Source organism: Arachis stenosperma, chromosome 4 (assembly GCF_014773155.1).
Source record: "Arachis stenosperma cultivar V10309 chromosome 4, arast.V10309.gnm1.PFL2, whole genome shotgun sequence".
NCBI lineage: Eukaryota > Viridiplantae > Streptophyta > Magnoliopsida > Fabales > Fabaceae > Arachis > Arachis stenosperma.
The window spans coordinates 134,615,308-134,634,400 of NC_080380.1; positions in this window are offsets into that span (position 1 = coordinate 134,615,308).

Here is a 19,093-nt window from a genome sequence, read left to right on the forward strand (position 1 = left end):
TCTCTTGAGCCATGAAACACATCTCTCTTAATTCATCATCAGAATTCAGAGCTCTTAAACCACTGTCTAAACTCCTCCTAGGAATATGCCACCAACATTCTTCTATCTTATCATATCCTAGTTCTTTATAATAATTCATCACCCAAAATACATCCAAAGTATCTTGATCAATGTCACCAACGCATGTCTTCTTATCAGGGGAATGAATAGTTATCCCATTCTCATATTTCTAAAACTTTTTTCCATAGTGGAACATAATATCTAACTGCACATCCATCTGCATGGTTCAAAAGAATTTATTTTCATCAACAGTAACACACACTGGTCACTTTAAGACAATTTTCATCAATAACATTCATAAAAGCCATAGAAAATTCTTTAAAAAAAATGATCACTCATGCGAAGGTACATATTGTTCCACCATCGGAACAAAGTATAAAAAGAAACCCCTAAATACAGTCCCACAAAACCCTAGCACAAAATCAGCTTCAAAACTTGTGGATTGACAATATACAAAATAATTAACCATGATCAACAATCATCAAGGCATTACTTTAAATTTGAAAAAATTATTTTTTTTATCCTCACTAACCTCGGTGACAAAACAGAAGGTCCCTGTAGTGGCAAACGAACTCTTCAGACAACTGTACAGTGAACGTTGTGCTCCAATGGTCTCCAGAAATCCTATTGCAGCTAGCAGTTGTTATCTTGGGTCACTCATGGAAGAAAAACTTTTTTTTCTCTGCGTCACTCATGGAGAAGTAGAAGACGAAGAGTGGAGACAAAATAGGGATGCTAATGTTTTATTTCCCATCACATACAAACGATGTCGTTCAAAAGGGTGTTTAGCGCCAAATTCCAAATGATGCCGTTTCATTCTGTCCAGCGTGGTAAGAACTAGCCACGTCATTGACAGCGTCAATGCTCCGGTGACGGAAAATGGGAGAAGGACTAACGTGGTGCATTTTTTCGAATCTGGGAGATTAATTTATTGCAATTGGGATCTCAAAGACTAAATCAATGCAATTCGTCAATCTCAAAAACCAAAGTGGGGCTTAACCCCGCATACATCTAATTACATAACGACATATACGTGTAAATATATAATTTAATTAATTTATTTTTTAACAATCCTAAAATAATCAGATATCAAAGAAAACATAATATAATTTTCACATATTTCGAAAGAATAAGAACAAGAATTAGTAGAATAAATGTATGGTAAACACGGTTTTAAAAACCAAACCAGTAATCGAATTAGTAGAATTAAAGATTTAAAAGTTTAAAGGTTCAACTAAAATTCATCTGAGGTTGAATCAAAAATAATAAAATAATACATTTATGTATAAACTATAGAAAAATAATAAAATTTTCCATAAAAATTTTTTATTTTCTGTCCCCATATTCTTATAAAAATTCCTAATAAAAAACTTTTTAAAAATAAAAAAATTATATATATATATACACAAATACACTTTTTTAAAAAATTTAAAATAATAAATTAATTAAAGTATAACATCCAAATCTAAAAAAATAAAATAAAATAACATAACATAACATAATATAAAAATAAAATAAGTCTTAACACAAAAAATAATATATAATACATGAGATTATTACTAAAATACCTATAATAATATCTAAAATATTTAAGATAATTAAATAAATTTGTATTATTACAAAATTATAGGGACGAAATCGAAATTTATATTTGGATTTCCACAGTTGTCTCGGGATAATTTCTCTTTTTATCTCTGTTTTTGCAAAAAAAAAAAATTCTCTATCATTAAATCTCTAATTAAAATAATATCCAACAGAATTTTTGTATCCCGAAAAATTTTGCCACCCCTAAATAAAAATGGTCCTTAAAATCCTGCCTGAGAATAGATGTAACATCCCAAATTTTTTTTATTACTACCCTACCCTTTAATTTTATCAAAATTCCTAAGCTATCCTTACTCCTCTTTTTCCAACCTTAACCCTAATCTAAAATCTCCAATTTTGCCCTAATTTTATTACAACACATACACCCACAAACAGAAGAAAGAAAGAGAGAAAGGGAGGAGAACGGAAACCATAAGGGGAGCGATTGAAGAAGAAAGGAAGAAGAAGAAGAAATGGAGAAGAGGAAAGAGACGACGCCGGCGAGGCTGGGCGTCGCTGTTGCCGTCTCAGAGAAAAAAGAGACGCACGAGAGAGATGAGAGTGAGATTTCAGACCATCCATGGAGAAAGAGGAAAGCACGTGACGGAGAAGAGGAAGGAGGGAGTCCTGTTGTCGTCGTTGTGCCCGTCGCTGCTGCTGCCGTTGATCGAGACCGTCGCCGTTCCGGTTGAGGTCATTGTCGTCATCGAACAAGGAAGAGAATGAGGGCACGAACGGGAGAGAGAAAGGGGAGCTCTGTTAGAACTCGTCGCCAAAATGCTGCTGCCTTCCACCACCGCAACACAGAGCCAGCCTTCTGTACTTCCACTGGCATTGTGGTTGCCTTCGTTACAGGTGGAAGAGGTCACCAGAGAAGGGATTGTCCTGTTCTGCTTCTGCTTTTAGTTTTTCTTTGGTTGTCGGAGTCTATAAGCCCATGAATGTTGCTGCCGGAGTTGTCGGAATTGTTGCCGCCAAGAACCACCACGGTTATACCTTTACCTTGGTAAAACAAACCCCATTCTACTTGTACTTGACATTTCTTTCAATTCCTGTTCCGTTTTTATCTATCTTACTGTCTTGCTCCATTTTTGTGTCATTTTTCTTGATTAATTTGCTTTTGCTGTTGTTTGTTATGGGCTAGAAGTGGTAGCGATGCTGCTGCTGTTGTTGAAATTACATCCGTGACGTAGTCGTTGCTGTTGTTTGAATTGAAGTTGCTGCCATTGGTTCGGTCCAAATTCTGCGTTCTTTTATTCCATTCTATTACAACCTTTCTCACATTTTAATTCGGCACTTCAAGTTTGGTGTTTGGTTCCTTAGGACCAACTTGTGAGTAGGCTTTACATTTATAATTAGTTGACTTTGCATCTATAATTATTTTAATATACGTTGCTTTGAACTTATAATTACACTTACAAATATTATTACCAAAGGATTTTAAATTAGATTGAATAATCGATTTATTAGAACTAAATATTTATCTTTGTAAAGTTCATTTTAATATGCACATGAGACTATATATTTTTATGAGGCTTTGATGAAGTTTTATATTATTTTAAAATATTTGATTTTTTTTAATATGTATCTTTTGAATCATTGAAATATTTATTGTTACTCACTTATTTTAAAATTGTGAAATATGTTTGAAATGTCTTAAGATTAAGAAAATATGGCTGAAAAGGATTTGGATGAAAAAGTATTATTTGATTTGATTTGATTTGATGCATTATATGTTTGAAGACCGAAGAATTTGTTATATTTGAAATTATATGTTTTGAATTGGTTTGGGAGGCTCGTATTAGAAAACTGTAGTTAACGGCGGTTATGACGTTAACCTAGATGCATCTGGTTCAGACTTCAGCTAGCAAGGGCATTGCTAGCCTAACGTGTAGGCCACATGTTGGATCTATTATTCCGTACGGACACACGAGAGGAAAGGGCTATCCTTAAAGATGGAGCCGCCCAAGTGTGGACTATTTGATTTGATTTCTGTATGAGAACTCCCTTATTGATTCACTCATTCATATAAATTATTATTTTCTAACTAAAATTATTTTTATAATAATGTTTATATGGTCTCATGTAAATTATAGATGTATTGTCTAGTCAATATGTTGCAAAACTCATTCCATTGTTCTAAAAATATTTTTCAGGAATAAATACTTGAATATGTGAGCCCTTCTATTCAAGAATTTGATCCGCAATGGGTATCTGTTCCTTGTTGAGTTTCTAGACGTTATATGCTCCATATGTCACAGGCAGGATTCAACCATTCTTAATTATTTTAATTTTTGTTAAAAATGTATAACTATTTATTTTAGAACTTGTAAATTATTCAAAATCTTTATAACTTTCTTATTTAATTTAGAGGAGTACTAGGGGGTCAGTAACTTTTGTGTTTTGTAACCATCAATTGGCCATTAATAATATTTTTAATGGTGTGGAGATTAAATTTAATAGTATAGAATCATTTAATTTTCTTTTAATGATTAAATACTGATTAACCTTTTAAAAAGTTGCTGACTCCTAGATTTTTTCTTTAATTTATATTTAAGTTTGATAGGCTTACTAGGAACTATTTCTCTGAACACCGGTCATAATTCATTTTTGGCGGTGACAATGGATGCAAGTAGAGCTTATTGCTTCCAAGTGTGATTGTTGTTCTCACTTCTCACTCAAATTATCACCAATTGGATTATAAAAGAATCAATGATTAAAGTTGCTCTCATGGATCTTTAAATCAGAGCTCTTGATGTCATGTAAAGAGTGTACCAAACTATGAATGTGAACAATAAAATATATTTTGACTGTTAGTTGAATAAGAAAATAAAAATTATATTATACACTTTGCCAAGTACACATTTATAATATAGAGTCAAAATAAAAAACTAGCCTAACACTTATTAACTAATATAACTACCAATAACCAAACAATAGAATTTCAGCTACAATTATCCATACTAATAGAATCTATTTTGACTTGACAATTATCCTTCATAATATGTTTATATCCCATCCAATATTTAAATTTTATAATTTAAAAAATTTAATTATTATTTTTTTAAATCAAATTATGTTCAACTCAAATTTTAAATTTAAAAAATTTATTATATCTATTATATATTACTAAATTCATAACTAAAATTAAATATGCCACATGTCATTATTTTCTCTTTACAATTGAAATTAAATATTTTTCTTTAAAATTAAAGAATTCTTTCTTTCTTTTTTTTTTATTTCTTTCATTCTTTCACCTACTCTATCTTCCTTACATATTATTATCAATGACTAATTATAAATTTGACAATCAAAATGTACAATATGACATTCTCTAATTATAATTAAAATTAAATTAAAATTAAAATTAAAATATAGTTATATTATATTACTAATTTAACAACCAAAATGTGTCACATGATTAGCGACGAATCTAAAAAAATTTGTCTGTGGAGGCAAAGTATACATAATATAACAATAATTTTTATAATTAACCATAATTAATCTTAAAATTATCTAATTAATAAATTAAAATACTAAAATAATAACATATAACTTCAAATTCTATTTTTTAGGTTTCATATTTTGAAAAAACTTGGATAATATTTTCATTGTCAATATAATCAAATACTTTTTTTCTCTATATATCACTAAAAAATTATTTAAAATTTATCTCTCATACGATTAGAAGTCGACTGATATCATTACTAATTAAAAATAAATAAATTCATGATATGTAATGGTGATATTCTTTTAAATATTTCAATAATACTAACAAAATAAATTTATAAACCTAAATTAATTTATTAATGAATATATTATTATTTAATTATTTTCTATTAAATATTTAAAATAAAATTTTATATATTTATAAATGATTAAAATCAAATATGACAAGGTAATTCAATAACATTGTGGTTTGTAGTTGTGAAAAGTTCAATAACATTATGTCCTTGTGGATATGGACTATAAGAAATTACCAGAATAGCAACCGATTTTAGCGACTGATATAAGATTTTTAGGACAAAAAAAGTTGGTCGCTAAATCAGTCGCTAAGTTTCATTCAGCGATCACTTTTAGCGACCAACGAAAATGGTCACTAATAGCAACAAATTTGATGACCGATAATATTTTTCTTTGACTAGAATGAAGTTGGTTGATAAAATTGGTCGCTATTTTTTAATTTAGCGACCGATTTAGCAACCAAAACAGAAAAGCTAGTCTTTGTTTCTTTTGGTCACAAAATGGGTCGCTATTTTTAATTTAGCGACCGATTAGCAACCAATAGAGAAATAGGCTAAAAATAGTTTATCGCTAATTCGGTCGCTACGCTAAGTTAATAATCGATTTTAGCAATCAATTATAAAATGATGTTTTAAAGATGTTGGTGCTAAATTGGTCGTTATTTCTAAATTTAACGACATATTCAACGACAGAAATATGAAAATATTGTTATAAAATAATAATCGGTTGCTAAATCGATTTCTGATTTAAATACACTGAGTTATCCTCACTAACCCTAACACAACCACACCATCCTCATACTTCTCAATGTGACCACCATTAGAAGCATTGCACAACACAACACCCTTTCCATTTGCGCCGTCGTCGTCGTCTACCTGAAGCCTTGAACCATCTTCGTCGTTGGCTCACTATCTCTCACCTTCTTCATCGTTGGCTCGTATGCCATCTCGTCAAGCTCCATTGCTGTCTCTCACCTTCTTTATTATTATTATTATTAGAACTGAGTATATAACAAGACAGATTCTTTTTTTCTCTTCATAGTATATACAACCTATCTGTACTCAAGGTTGTGATAATAGAAACAAATATTATTAAAGCTGCATAAAAAGGAAAAACAATAATGCAAAGAAGAGACAATTAGGATTTTGTTTAGTACACCCTTGTTGTGTTGTGAAATGTGATGAGAAAGTATTATTGTTGCTCGTGGTGATCGATGTGTTAGTCGATGAGGACAAAAGGGGAAGAAGATAATGATGATGCCATTTACTTATTTATTTGTTTGTTAGTGAATACTCACATGTAGATGTCTTCATGTGAAGTGAATAGTTGAGAATCGTCAGATGAACATTTAATCAAACTTGTCAAATAATCTAACGATTCTCAAATAATAACTTCACGTGAAGAGACATGTGATGTTGATAGTTGAGAACCGGGCGTTAGATGATAATTTATGTAAATATGTCAAATTGTTTAATGGCTCTCAACAATCAACTTCACATAAATATAATTGCATATGAGTTTTTGTCTTATTTTAAATTCTATGACTATTAGTAACAATCAGGAAAATAATTTTATCCAAAAATTAAAAAAATAATTTTAAAATGCTAAATTTAATATTAAAATCGATTTTAAAAAAATGTTAAGACAGTTTTAATTTTTATCCCAAAACATAATAACCAACGATGCCTATTCCTATTAATAAATTTACTTAACAATAATGTGTTACATGTCAAACGAAATCTAAATATGACCTTAGACATAAATAATTAATCAGCACAATTCGCAGCATTTTGCATCTATTAACAGTAACATATATATAGTTAGAGCCATATATTTTTATTTTTAATATAAAAAAATACTCTATTAATAAAAAGGTCAACAAACATAAAACATAGATTTTTATTTGAAAGAAAGGGCCAAGAGTAATTGATAAACAATATAGAACCACTACTTTATTATTATTTGATAAATAAAAATTAATAGTACAATCACGCACTTTGTTTTTTGTTTGATGTGTTATTTGGTTCACCATTATTTTACTCAGTAGAAGGTGAATACATATACCCCCACAAAGAAAAAGGTGAATTATGTATGTGACATCAATTTATAACATTGATTACTTGGTTGTGGATAAGTTCAAGTACGTGCATAATTGTATTACTCAATCGCATACTCCTGTCACTCGTTACATGGTGGTGCATAGATACAAGTGCATTCTTTTGTTAATTTATTACATGCTCCTGTGGCCGATAATTTACCAAGAAAAAATATACACCATTTATAGCATGCATCTGGTTTTGAGGGTGGAAGACAATAGCTGCTGCCTACTAGTATAGTGCAATATTTGCTTGCTTGTGTTACTTCTTGCAATCGATTATTTCCTACAAATATTCAGACATAAACTATTATTAGCCAAGAAATTAGAATCATCATAAGACAATTATTGAAAACAATATATATTGAATTTTATGGATTTGATATATACCAAAACCAATGGAAAGAACAAGGAAGAGGATGGAGAAATAAAAAAAGATTTTCATAATGTTTAATTTCGTATGAAAATTTTATTTTCGTCGTGCTTTTAATGGTTATGCTTTATAAAAGATTGGTCCTTAAATATTTATAGGTACTTAATGATAAATAAAATGTTATAAACTTTTTTAGGAAGTTATAATTTTGTATTAGTTTTAAATAATATATTATTTTATATGATTTTTTAGTTTGACCTATTTATTTACCCTTCGTGTCACAATTTTGATTTTGCAAACCAATCATAATTTAATATTTTCATATTTAATGATTTTGTTGAGTATTAATTTATTACCAAAATTTATGTTTCTTAAAGATGTCTATCTATTATATATTATTAAAATCAAATTTTATCAATTAATAGTATAACTAATATGGCATATTTTTTGAAGTATTTTTTTATTTAATCTATTTAAATATTATTTATTTATTTGATTTAATTAAGATAAATATTAAATTATTTAAATTATGTTTGACTACATTAACTATAACTAATTAATTATATTAATTATTTAATTTGACTGAAATAAATAAATTAATTTTATTTTAATTTGCATTAAAATTTTGTCTTACGAAATTTGGTTAATTATTTTTAAAAATGTTATAATTAATTATTTATTTAATTCGATTAAGATAAATATCAAATTAATAATATTTTGTTTGACTACATTAACTAACTACTTTTTATATTGACCGCGTAAATGATCATCTAAAAAAACGGATGTAATTATACAACTATGTAAAATATTTTACACTATTAGTGTATCAAAATTAAACTCAAACCAAAATATGTTGAATTTTTATGACAAGACACATTTTCATTACAAAACATATTGAATTTGAGATAAAACAACTTTACGTTATAAAACATATTAAACTTTTAAAACAAAACTTTTGTAACAAATTATCTTGTTGTTACAAAAGATCTTTATTTTGTAACAATAACTAATTCTTGTTTACAAAAAAATAACAATTTGTAATAATTTTAAAATTTGATACAAAGAATTTGTTATAAATGTTCTATTTTTTTATACTGCAATAGTTTAATTTGTCTCATACAAAGTACAATCTACATATATCTCCTTTTTGCCTTTCATGTGATCCAATGTATTTGAGCTTCATTACAAATCTAGCCACACGAAAAATAATTCTTAAAATGCAGCCGTTTTTTCTTTTTCTTCTTCTTTCTTCTTGTCGTAATAATTTCAGTATCAATTGCATCCTTTTTTTTCTTTCACAAAGTGATGAAAATTAAAAATGAAGATTCAGAGTAAAAATATTGTGTTATCTAGCACGAGCAAAATATGTTAAAAGATTGTAGTGTTGAGGGTGCTAGCTAGTATAGTAGTGACCTTGGTTTGAGTTTGGCATGAACATAGTAACCAAAATAAAAAGGTTGTTATTTATTAATGGTTTTTATAGATTTGTTATAATTGATGTGTCTCATGTGGCAAAATATGAGTTTCAAAAATTGTTGGCATTTTTTATTAGGATGAGTTTGAGGCTGAAAATTCATGCATTTTATTTTGCGGTAGTCATAATAATCATTTTACTAGGACATTAAATAAAATGATGAAATTAAAGATTTAATACTATCCAAAAATTTATGAATTGTTTCTTAAATGTTAATCTTTTGTGACAATATTGGATATATGCTGACTTAATTAATTGATCTAATTTTAATATTGACATGATAAATTTAAGAATACTATGTAATAGGCTACATAAAAAGCGTTTGAAAAAGAAAGTAATACACTAAATAAAATAGATGCATGTGTGATGTGAAATAACTGGAGTTAAAAGAAAAAGATTTTATGGATTTGGAATAGAATTCACTATAGTTGAGAAACTGTCTAGTTATCGTAATTCTAATTCTTAGTCATCTGATTGGTTGCGAAAGTCATAATATAAAAAAATAATTAAGAAAATACAAGAGAAAAATGATGAGTTGATAATTATTTAGATTAGAGAAAACAGAAATAAAATTTGAACTTAATAACCGTTTGCTTCAACAAATGATGAAAAAGTTTAATTTTAAAATTTCAATTTTCAACTAGAAGGTAGAAAAACAAATATAAGAGAGGATAAAAATAATAAACGTACCTCTAAAGAGTGATTATTTTATTGTAGTTATAATTCTAGTTAATAGTTAAAGATTTTAAATGATGTGATTATTAATTGAAGACATTAAATGATATAATTAGTTTTAAAAGTAATACTTTTATAAATCTATGTTTGATGATTTTTATATTTTGTTGAATTATATATAATTGTGTCACTAGTAATTAGTTTTAAAAGCAATACTTTTATAGTCACAAAAAAAAGCAATACTTTTATAAATCTATGTTTGATGAGTTTTATATTTTGTTAAATTATAATTATATATAAAAATTAGGGTTTAAAAATAATAGATGTAAAATTTAATTTAAAAAAATAGGTTATTAAAAAATTAGGAATAGCGATCAATTTAGTTATCAAAAAGTCTGGTTGTTATCAGCGACAGAAAATTTGATCACCAATGCTTGATCGCTAATTAGTGATCGATTTAGCGACCGATATATTGGTTGCTAGTTAGCGTATGATATCTTCAACGACCGATTTAGTGACAGAAACTTTGGTAAACATTTAGTAGCCAATTTAGTTAGTGACCAATTTTGTTTGGTAAGGGTTTGATAGTCTTGGTTGAAAATCGATCACTAAATCAGTCACTAATGATTAACGAGCAACATCGATTGTTATTTCAAATTTAGCGACCAAGATTTTAGCGATTACCAGAATCAATCACTATACTGATAATTTTCTCAAGTGTTGAGCTATGGGGTCAAATTTATTTATATAGTGGGAGCAAATAAAATTTACTACTAAGTATTATCCGAGAATTTTCTAAAATTCAATGGGGCACTTGCCCCCACACCATTACAATTACATCCGTTCCTGCACATCATACTCTCTCATTAAAATTGAGATGAAATATTTTTCTCCGAAATTAATAAAAATTCTCTGTTCCTGTCCTCTTATATACCTTTCTCTCTTTATCTACTTCTCTTTATCCTTCCTAATCTATATATAACTTATAATTTATATTTTATATTACTAATTTGACAAACCAAAATGTGTCATGAGATATTTTTATTACAATTAAAATAAAATCTTTTTTTCTAAAATTAACAAACTTCTTCTCTCCGTTTTAGTTATCTTTATCTCTTTTTTTTCTCTTATTCTATCTCTTTTGTTTACTTTTCTGTTCTGCAAAAAATAAAATTAATAAAATAATATAATTCAAATAAGTTCATAAAATTATAAAAAATTATATTAAATTATACTTAAATATAATTAAAAATAAATTTGTAATATTATTCGCATAAAAAATATATTATTATTATTATATGCATATTTTTTAGTTTTTTTATTTAGTTTCAAATTTTTATCGCTTATTTGTTTAATTTATATTTCGATTTCTCTTCATTTAAATATTTATTACATATGATTTGGAGAGAATATTAATGTTGTGATTAATAATTAAAATCAAGATTCAATTGTTTTAAAAAAAAAGTTGATGTTGAGTTAATTTTAAACTCTTTCACATGAAAATAATAACTAAAAATATTATTATTTGATTTTTTTATCTATAGAGACCTTTGTCTTCTTAGCCAATGAAAACTTTTGTCTCCTATAATTTTTGGGTAAAGCACACAATTAAACCAAACCCAACTCAATATTATACAATTCACCCAAATGAAAAAATGTTATATAAATCTCCTCAATCACCTCTCTATGTAAATCAAATGAGGCATATTAGATTTTGCTCTCTATGTAAATCTAATCAACCTATTTCAATTTATGCATCATTGCATGCTGTATTAGTAAATCTAATCACCCTGTTTCGATTTATGCAAGCATGCATGATGTCCTAGTAAATTGAAACAGAGTGATTAGATTTACTAGGATTGCATGCATGCATGCATAAATCGAAACAGGATGACTAGATTTATTAGGATAGCATGCATACATGCATAAATCGAAAAAGGCTGATTATATTTAGTGATATGTTTTATTATTTTAATTATTTCGATTTATGTGTTTTGTTATTTTAATTTTTTTTAGTTAAAACTGAAAAAGAATTTTATTCTAATGAGAGAAATAAATATAACAACTTTAATCCTTTTGGACGTCGATTTTTCTACCATTGTTCATCCTTTGTCTTTGTTTGATTGCATTTTTTGTTTTTTTTAGGCAGAGATTTTGTTTATTTGAATGTAGATCAGAATGAATTTGTGGGAGAAATTATTTCATTCTAAAATATTTGTTTAACCTTTATTACAATGAAAACTTAAGCTTCAATGGTGGAACTTGTATCTTGTTATTCTTGCTAAGAAAAATTTAAATATTTTTTGCCGAGAAATATATTTGAATAGTATATGAGTTTTGTAGAGTGAGAGATAAATCTATAGTCACCAAGAACATGAAAAATCATAGACGAATAAAAGAGATATAGTTGTTGGGCCCTTTCTCAATGGTTGAATCACAAATCGAATCTAATCCCTCATCCAAAGGTTGAAGATGATGCTACTATTGTGTGAATACCAGCTACGAGCAATAGCGTGTGAAACATGTAGATATTCATTATGGGCTCGAAATAAATTTGAATTTTTTTTCCAAAAATAAATTCTAGTTGAACTTAAATTATTAATGAAATTTATTTAATTTTTTCACGATTTATGCATGCATGCTGTCCTAGTAGGGATTTAAAGCTATGGATTTTTCTTTTGGTTTGTGCGCGATTGTTTTTTGTTTGGCTGCTTGAGATATGAGCTGGGTTAGGTTAATTTCTTCATCTGATTCACTGCATAGATCGGTCCAAAATTTTTTGTTGATTTTGGTGACACCCTGGTCTTGTAAGGCCAAAAGGGTTTGGATTGGAAAGGCGTAATCTGCCTTTGTTTATTTGGCTTGATTAGTAGCTGGTTCAATAGATTGTTGGATTGATTTTTTGGAGGGTTGTTGGGTAAAAGACCCAGATTCATGATCAGATTGAGATTGCCTGGATGGCCCTGAAAGGGCTAAGCGAATGCCTTTGCCTCTGCCTCTTGAAGAGGCAATAATTGCCTTTTTAGGCATCCTGACCTTGCTTGACTCCCTGCAAATATTCACGTGTGAGAAAGTCAAGGAGAGAGTTTGAGTTTTCCTTGATGTGCTCAATTTCAAAATAAAAAACACTTAAGATAGCTTGCCATCTGGCAAAAATTTGTTTTGATGCAAGATTTTTAACATCTTTTTGTAAGACCTCTTTAGCTAATTTGCAGTCAACTCGGACTAAAAATTTTTGGTTGAGTAAACCAGATTGAAATTTTGTGATGCACAAAACTATGGCTAGAATTTCTTTTTTGATTGTGGAATAGATTTGTTGAGTACTATTCCAAGGTTTTGATGTAAATGCAATACATTCTTTATTATGCAATTTTTGTTTTAAGATACCACCATATCCTAAATCAGATGCATCTGTTTCAATGATTTTGAATGCATGAGGAACAGGTAAATAAAGACAAGGAAGATTGCGAACTTTAGTTTTAAGAAATCTGATGATTTCAGAATGTTTATCCATCCATGATGGAGGATTTTTCTTAAGCCTATCATGAATGAGCTTAATAAGATTACTAAGATTTGGAATAAAATCCGAGACATAATTAAGACATCCTAGGAACCTCTGGAGCTGAGGTTTGTCAAGGATATAGTCTGAAAACTTTTCTGCAAACAAATTGATTGTTCGATTGGGGTTATTGTTCCTTTGGAAATCATATTACCAAGAAAACGGATTTTTGTTTGAAAAAGGATAATTTTTTATTTGGAAACAGCAAGTCCGTTTTTCTGGATGATGTACATAAAAGTTTTAACATGTTTAAAGTGTTCTTCTAAAGTTTGAGAAAAGATTAAGACATCATCTATATAAACGATTGCAAAGTTTGAATATGGGTTGAAAATGTCGTTCATGATTTTTTGAAATTCAAAAGGGGTATTTTTTAGACCGAAAGGCATTACATTCCATTCATATTGACCGAATGGAACTATGAATGCAGTTTTATATTTGTCAGATTCTTTGATTTGGATTTGCCAAAAACCAGATTTCATATCAAATTTTGAAAAGATATTTGCTGAGTTTAGCCTATTGAGCAAATCATTTTTGTTTGGGACAGGATAACAAATCCATTGTAAAGCTTAATTCAAAGGTTTATAATTGATGACAAGCCTGGGAGTTCCTCGTTCTATTTCAGCTTGCTTATTGACATAAAAAACTGAGCAAGACCAAGGACTTTTACTTGGACGAATTAATCCTTTGTCCAAAAGATCTTTAATCTCCTTTTGACAATGCTGCAAAAGCTGCTTATTCATTTGAATGGGTTGGGCTTTTGTAGGAATTTGTGATTCTTTGAAATCTTTTTCATAGGAAAGATCAACAATGTGTTCTTTCCTTTTTCAGAAGGCATGAGGCAAATCAGAACAGATAGACTTTTCAATTTGGTTTAAAAGATTTTTGATTTTATCTTAAATCCTTGGTTGGAAAAGTTGGGATTCAAGGGTTTTGAAGGAGATTTCTTCTTTCAAAAAATAAATCTGTTTGGTTTTGGATTCAATTTGGTTTAGAGCTTTCTGGGTTGGTGAGTCTAGAAATTCAAAGAAAGTTTTCTGTCCACCCACATAAGAGATAATTCCAGGAAAATCTGCTAGGTATGGAAACAAAAGGATTATAAAAGGTGTCCCCAAGACTACATCATTCTTGATATCTTTTTCTATGATGAAATTAGTTAAAATCCTAAGATTATCCTTTTCCACAAAAGCATTGGATAATTTGAAATTGATTTTTAGTCTTTCACCCGTTATCGAGCTAAGACGTTCAATAGTTTTTTCAAAATACTTTGTGGGGATCAGACCTTCTTTAATACAATTTGAATCTGCACCTGTGTCAAGGAGTGCAATAGTTTCGAGAACGAAATCTTTAACGACAATTCGGATATTAACACTACATTTCATAAAAGAGAATATATTTATTAATCTCAAGATTTCTTTTCCATCATTGTCATTAGAAATTTCATTTTCCCGTTTTTCAGAAGACTCAGGTTGGTTAAGAAAGTCAAGTTCTCCATCATCAGACTCTTCACCTTGCATTAATTGTGAGAGAATGAGTTGATGATTGTCTTGATTTCTTTTCACTTCTCGGATTTTCTTCTTAAGGTTATTAACCTCAGTATGGAGATCCTACACGGTTATGGGACAAGTAACTTGTTTTTCTAATTTTTTGAAAATGGGTTTGACATCATATTTATTGCTAAGGACAAGATTTTTGGGCTTCTTTTCTTTTTGTAAAGATTTTTTTAATTTAAAAAGAAAGTCTTTCTTTTGTTCTGGATCACCAATAGCCTCCATGGCATCAAATAAGAGATCTTGATTTTTGGATAAAACATTAATTTCCTTTACCTCAGAATCAGAGGATGATCCAATATCATCAACTTAGATATTATTGATATTATCCGAGGATTCTGGTCCAGAGTCATCGTCTGAACTTTCAATTAAAAGATTGCTAATCTGTTCCTCAATTTGAGGATCAAGGTTCAGATTATTAATCTTTCCTTTTAACCTGCAGTATTTGCTAACATGCCCAGGTTTTTTACCTGTATAGCAAATAATAGGATTTTTCTAGGGATACTTTTGGAAATTCTATTGGAAACTTTTTTCATTCTTAGGTTTTTGAAAACTTTTTCTAGATCTTCTGAAATTCCTTTCAGGATTAGGTTTAAAATTTTTTCGATTGGATGGTCTTTTAGATTCTTTGGATGACAAGCAGGAAGACTAAATTGTTCACAAAAAATTTCCAAATCAATACGATTTTGTGTTTTCTTATGAGCAAGTTGCCGTTGGATCTTATCATCCTGACAGATCTTTAAAGCAACGTTTTGGATGAAAGAGATAATTTGACCAAAACTTAACGCATCATAGGGAATTATTCCATCTGGATTTAAGCTACAAATTTTGTCCCTTACTTTATCTCCCAGGGATTTGGAAAGTCTGGCTAGGAATTTTTCCTTCCAGAAAGGTTGTTGACTATCTTCTCTGGTATAGACCTTAGTAAGAAAGGTGTCCTTGTACCATCTAAAGTCAGACAAAGTTTTGCATCTGAGATTGGAAAGTAATTCAGTAGAACGATCTTTCCAAAGAGATGAGTCACCTATGAAGTGGCTTTCTATAGTAAAGATTAAGGTGTTAACATCATTAGGGATAGGTTCCCCGTCATCTCCAATGATGGGTTCGTTTTGATTATTAACCTTTATAGTAGAAAAGATTGATTATTTTTGGTCATCTAAAAGGTAGTTATCCCACTAACCTTTGAGTTGACCAGAGAACCCAGAAACAATAACATTGGCTATTGCTTCCTCAGAGGTTTTATGAGCAGCTTGATAGGCTGTGCCTACCATGGTCATATGCTGAAGCATACTCATGATGTTGTATTCGGTTTTGCCATCTATATTCCATTCATACATTATTGGCATTGAAGTTGACAAAACCTAGTTGCCATCTCGATTATACTATATGCAGAGGGTTTGGTTAAACCCTTCCACTTAGTCATAGAATTAGTCATGATTGGGCTAGCTTGAGAGATGATTTGTCGAATCATCACTTTGGTCCGAAGAAGACTCATTAGAGTCTTGGTCAAGGGCATTAATGGCCTTCGACGAGCAAGTTTGTATACGAGATGTGGATTCACCAGAGTTTGTAGGAGTTTCAGGGACAGTACTAAGACGGTTTAAAAGTTAGTCAATCCTTTGCATGACTTCAGAATCATTATATTCTTGATTTAGAGTAGAAGTTTTAAGACTTTGTTTAGCCTTGCTACTCATTTTGAAAGGTTTAAAAAGGGGGGTTTTCAACAGTTTTAGAAGTAGAGACTTCAGGGACATTTTTCAAAGACAAAAAAGATCCTGAAGATGAAAGGTTGTCACCCAAACATTGTAAAAATCTATTAGTGTAATTTGATTGCTCAATGAGATTTTTAATATCTTTTGGGACGACAACTTCATCTACATTTTTTATTTTAAATGGAGAGGCCATAACTGGGTTATGTTCTTCCGTATTTGAAATAACAAAAGATCATTTTGGAGGAAACTCAGATCTGATTAAATTTCCATCTTTAACTTTCCAGGTTGAAATAACATTTGCTGATGATGAAATTTTTTTATTTTTAAAAGGATAATCAATATTGTTTTTGATGGAATAAGCATGAAAGCATTCAAAGAAAGAAATATGCATTCTGACATCATTGAGAAAACTGTAGTACTTTTCTTTAAATAATGAGATTTGGGCAGCTATATATGTACGTAAATACCATTCTCTATGGAGATCATACTCCTTAGAGTAAAGATTTTTACGTAAGGCTTCTTTATTTATAACAAATTCTGTGCTACTCATGGACATCATCATTCATAGAAGAGTATGTTGGAGATTGAATAGATTGTAAATCAACATCGTCATCAGTTTGATAAAATAGTTGAGAAATGTTTGAATTATTTTGTACCCCTGAAATATTAATTCCAGGATTTGCGGATCTAGAAATTTTAGTTGAAAACTGAGATTGTGAAGTCACAGAAAAAGATCTTTTTGCTGAAGCAAAATTATTAGATGTTCCTACTTTAGATCTAGAGGAAAAAGAGTTTCATCTGTCAAAGAAAATCTCTACTCTTTCTGACTCATCCTGTTTTATTTCTCGTAAGAGAGGTGCTTGTCTAGGTTGCGTTGGAATGGCTCGTTCAATTGACCATGACTGGGGAAGGTCAATTTCATCCCACTTTATGAGCCTTGGGATCGTGACGTTGACCTTTGTCATGTCGGTGACAAACAAAGTAGTTTCACGATCTTGAGATTTAAGAAGGACTCTAGAATTACAAGTGTTCATGACCTTGTATTGAATCCTAGAGATTAAAGCGGCTGGGATAGATCCTTTCTTCATGTTAAGACCATGAATTTGGATGTTTAGAAAAAGAAAGTCAAGGATGTTGATATCTAACAAACTGACTGTTTTGTTTGGAAAACAGTTGAAATAAACCGGACCGTGTCCTAGACTTGTTTCTACTGTTCCGATTAAGGAATCTTGGAAATCATTGTGCCTAATATCTCTAAGACACATGAGGATGGAAGCATTAAGACCTTCTCTGATGAGAGGTTTCACAGCTACCTGGACACATCCTATGTGAAGATATTTGTAGTGATGGGCATGTTCTCTGACATATTGCTTGGTTAAAAGATGGAATTCCTCGCCAGAGTCTGGTCTTAAAGGAATATTGTTTTCAGCGGTTTTGATAATATAGTCTGATTTTCTTTTGTTGTCATCAGGAACATGTAACTCATCTTGAGGGATTTTGGGTATTTCCCAATTGTCTATGGCTTGATTGATATCTTCGAAACAAACTTCTTCTTCGAAGATATTGTGTTTGGGAGAAAGTTCCTCGAGCCGAGTTACTTTCTCTGTAAGAGGATTGGAAGAAGAGTGGGGTGAAGAGGTGGAGGAAGAAGACGGAGAAAATCCCCTAATGGAGAGACGTCTAGAGAGTGAACGGAAGAGGTTAGACATAATAAAAATAATATCTGATATCATTGCCTTCCTTTAGTTCAGACAGAATATTTATATTATCACTAAACTATCACTCAAATTTTTGAATCTGGGGTTTATAACTCTTTTTTTTATCCATAGCCACCAGGAGTTCTTACGTTCGGATCTTATCACCTTCAAGAACATCGTCAAATTAGCCTTACTACCCACCACAAGGGTCTTACTGCTACAGTCCCTTTAAGTGATAAGATTAAACTGCTTGTACTTCTAGATTTAAAACATAGTATTGTTTCATATATACAGAAATAAAGAACATGAACAGAAAATAAAATTCCCAGATCCACGAACCTCAGAAATAGTTTAATGATAATAATATTCCTACTTCCCCATCAGGCTCTGATACCAGATGACCCGAATCGAAACAGGGTGATTAGATTTACTAGAACAGCATGTATGCATACATAAATCGAAACATGGTGATTAGATTTACTAGGACAGCATGCATGCATAAATCGAAACAGGCTGATTAGATTTACATAGAGAGCTAAATCTAATCTGCCTCATTCGATATACATAGAGAAG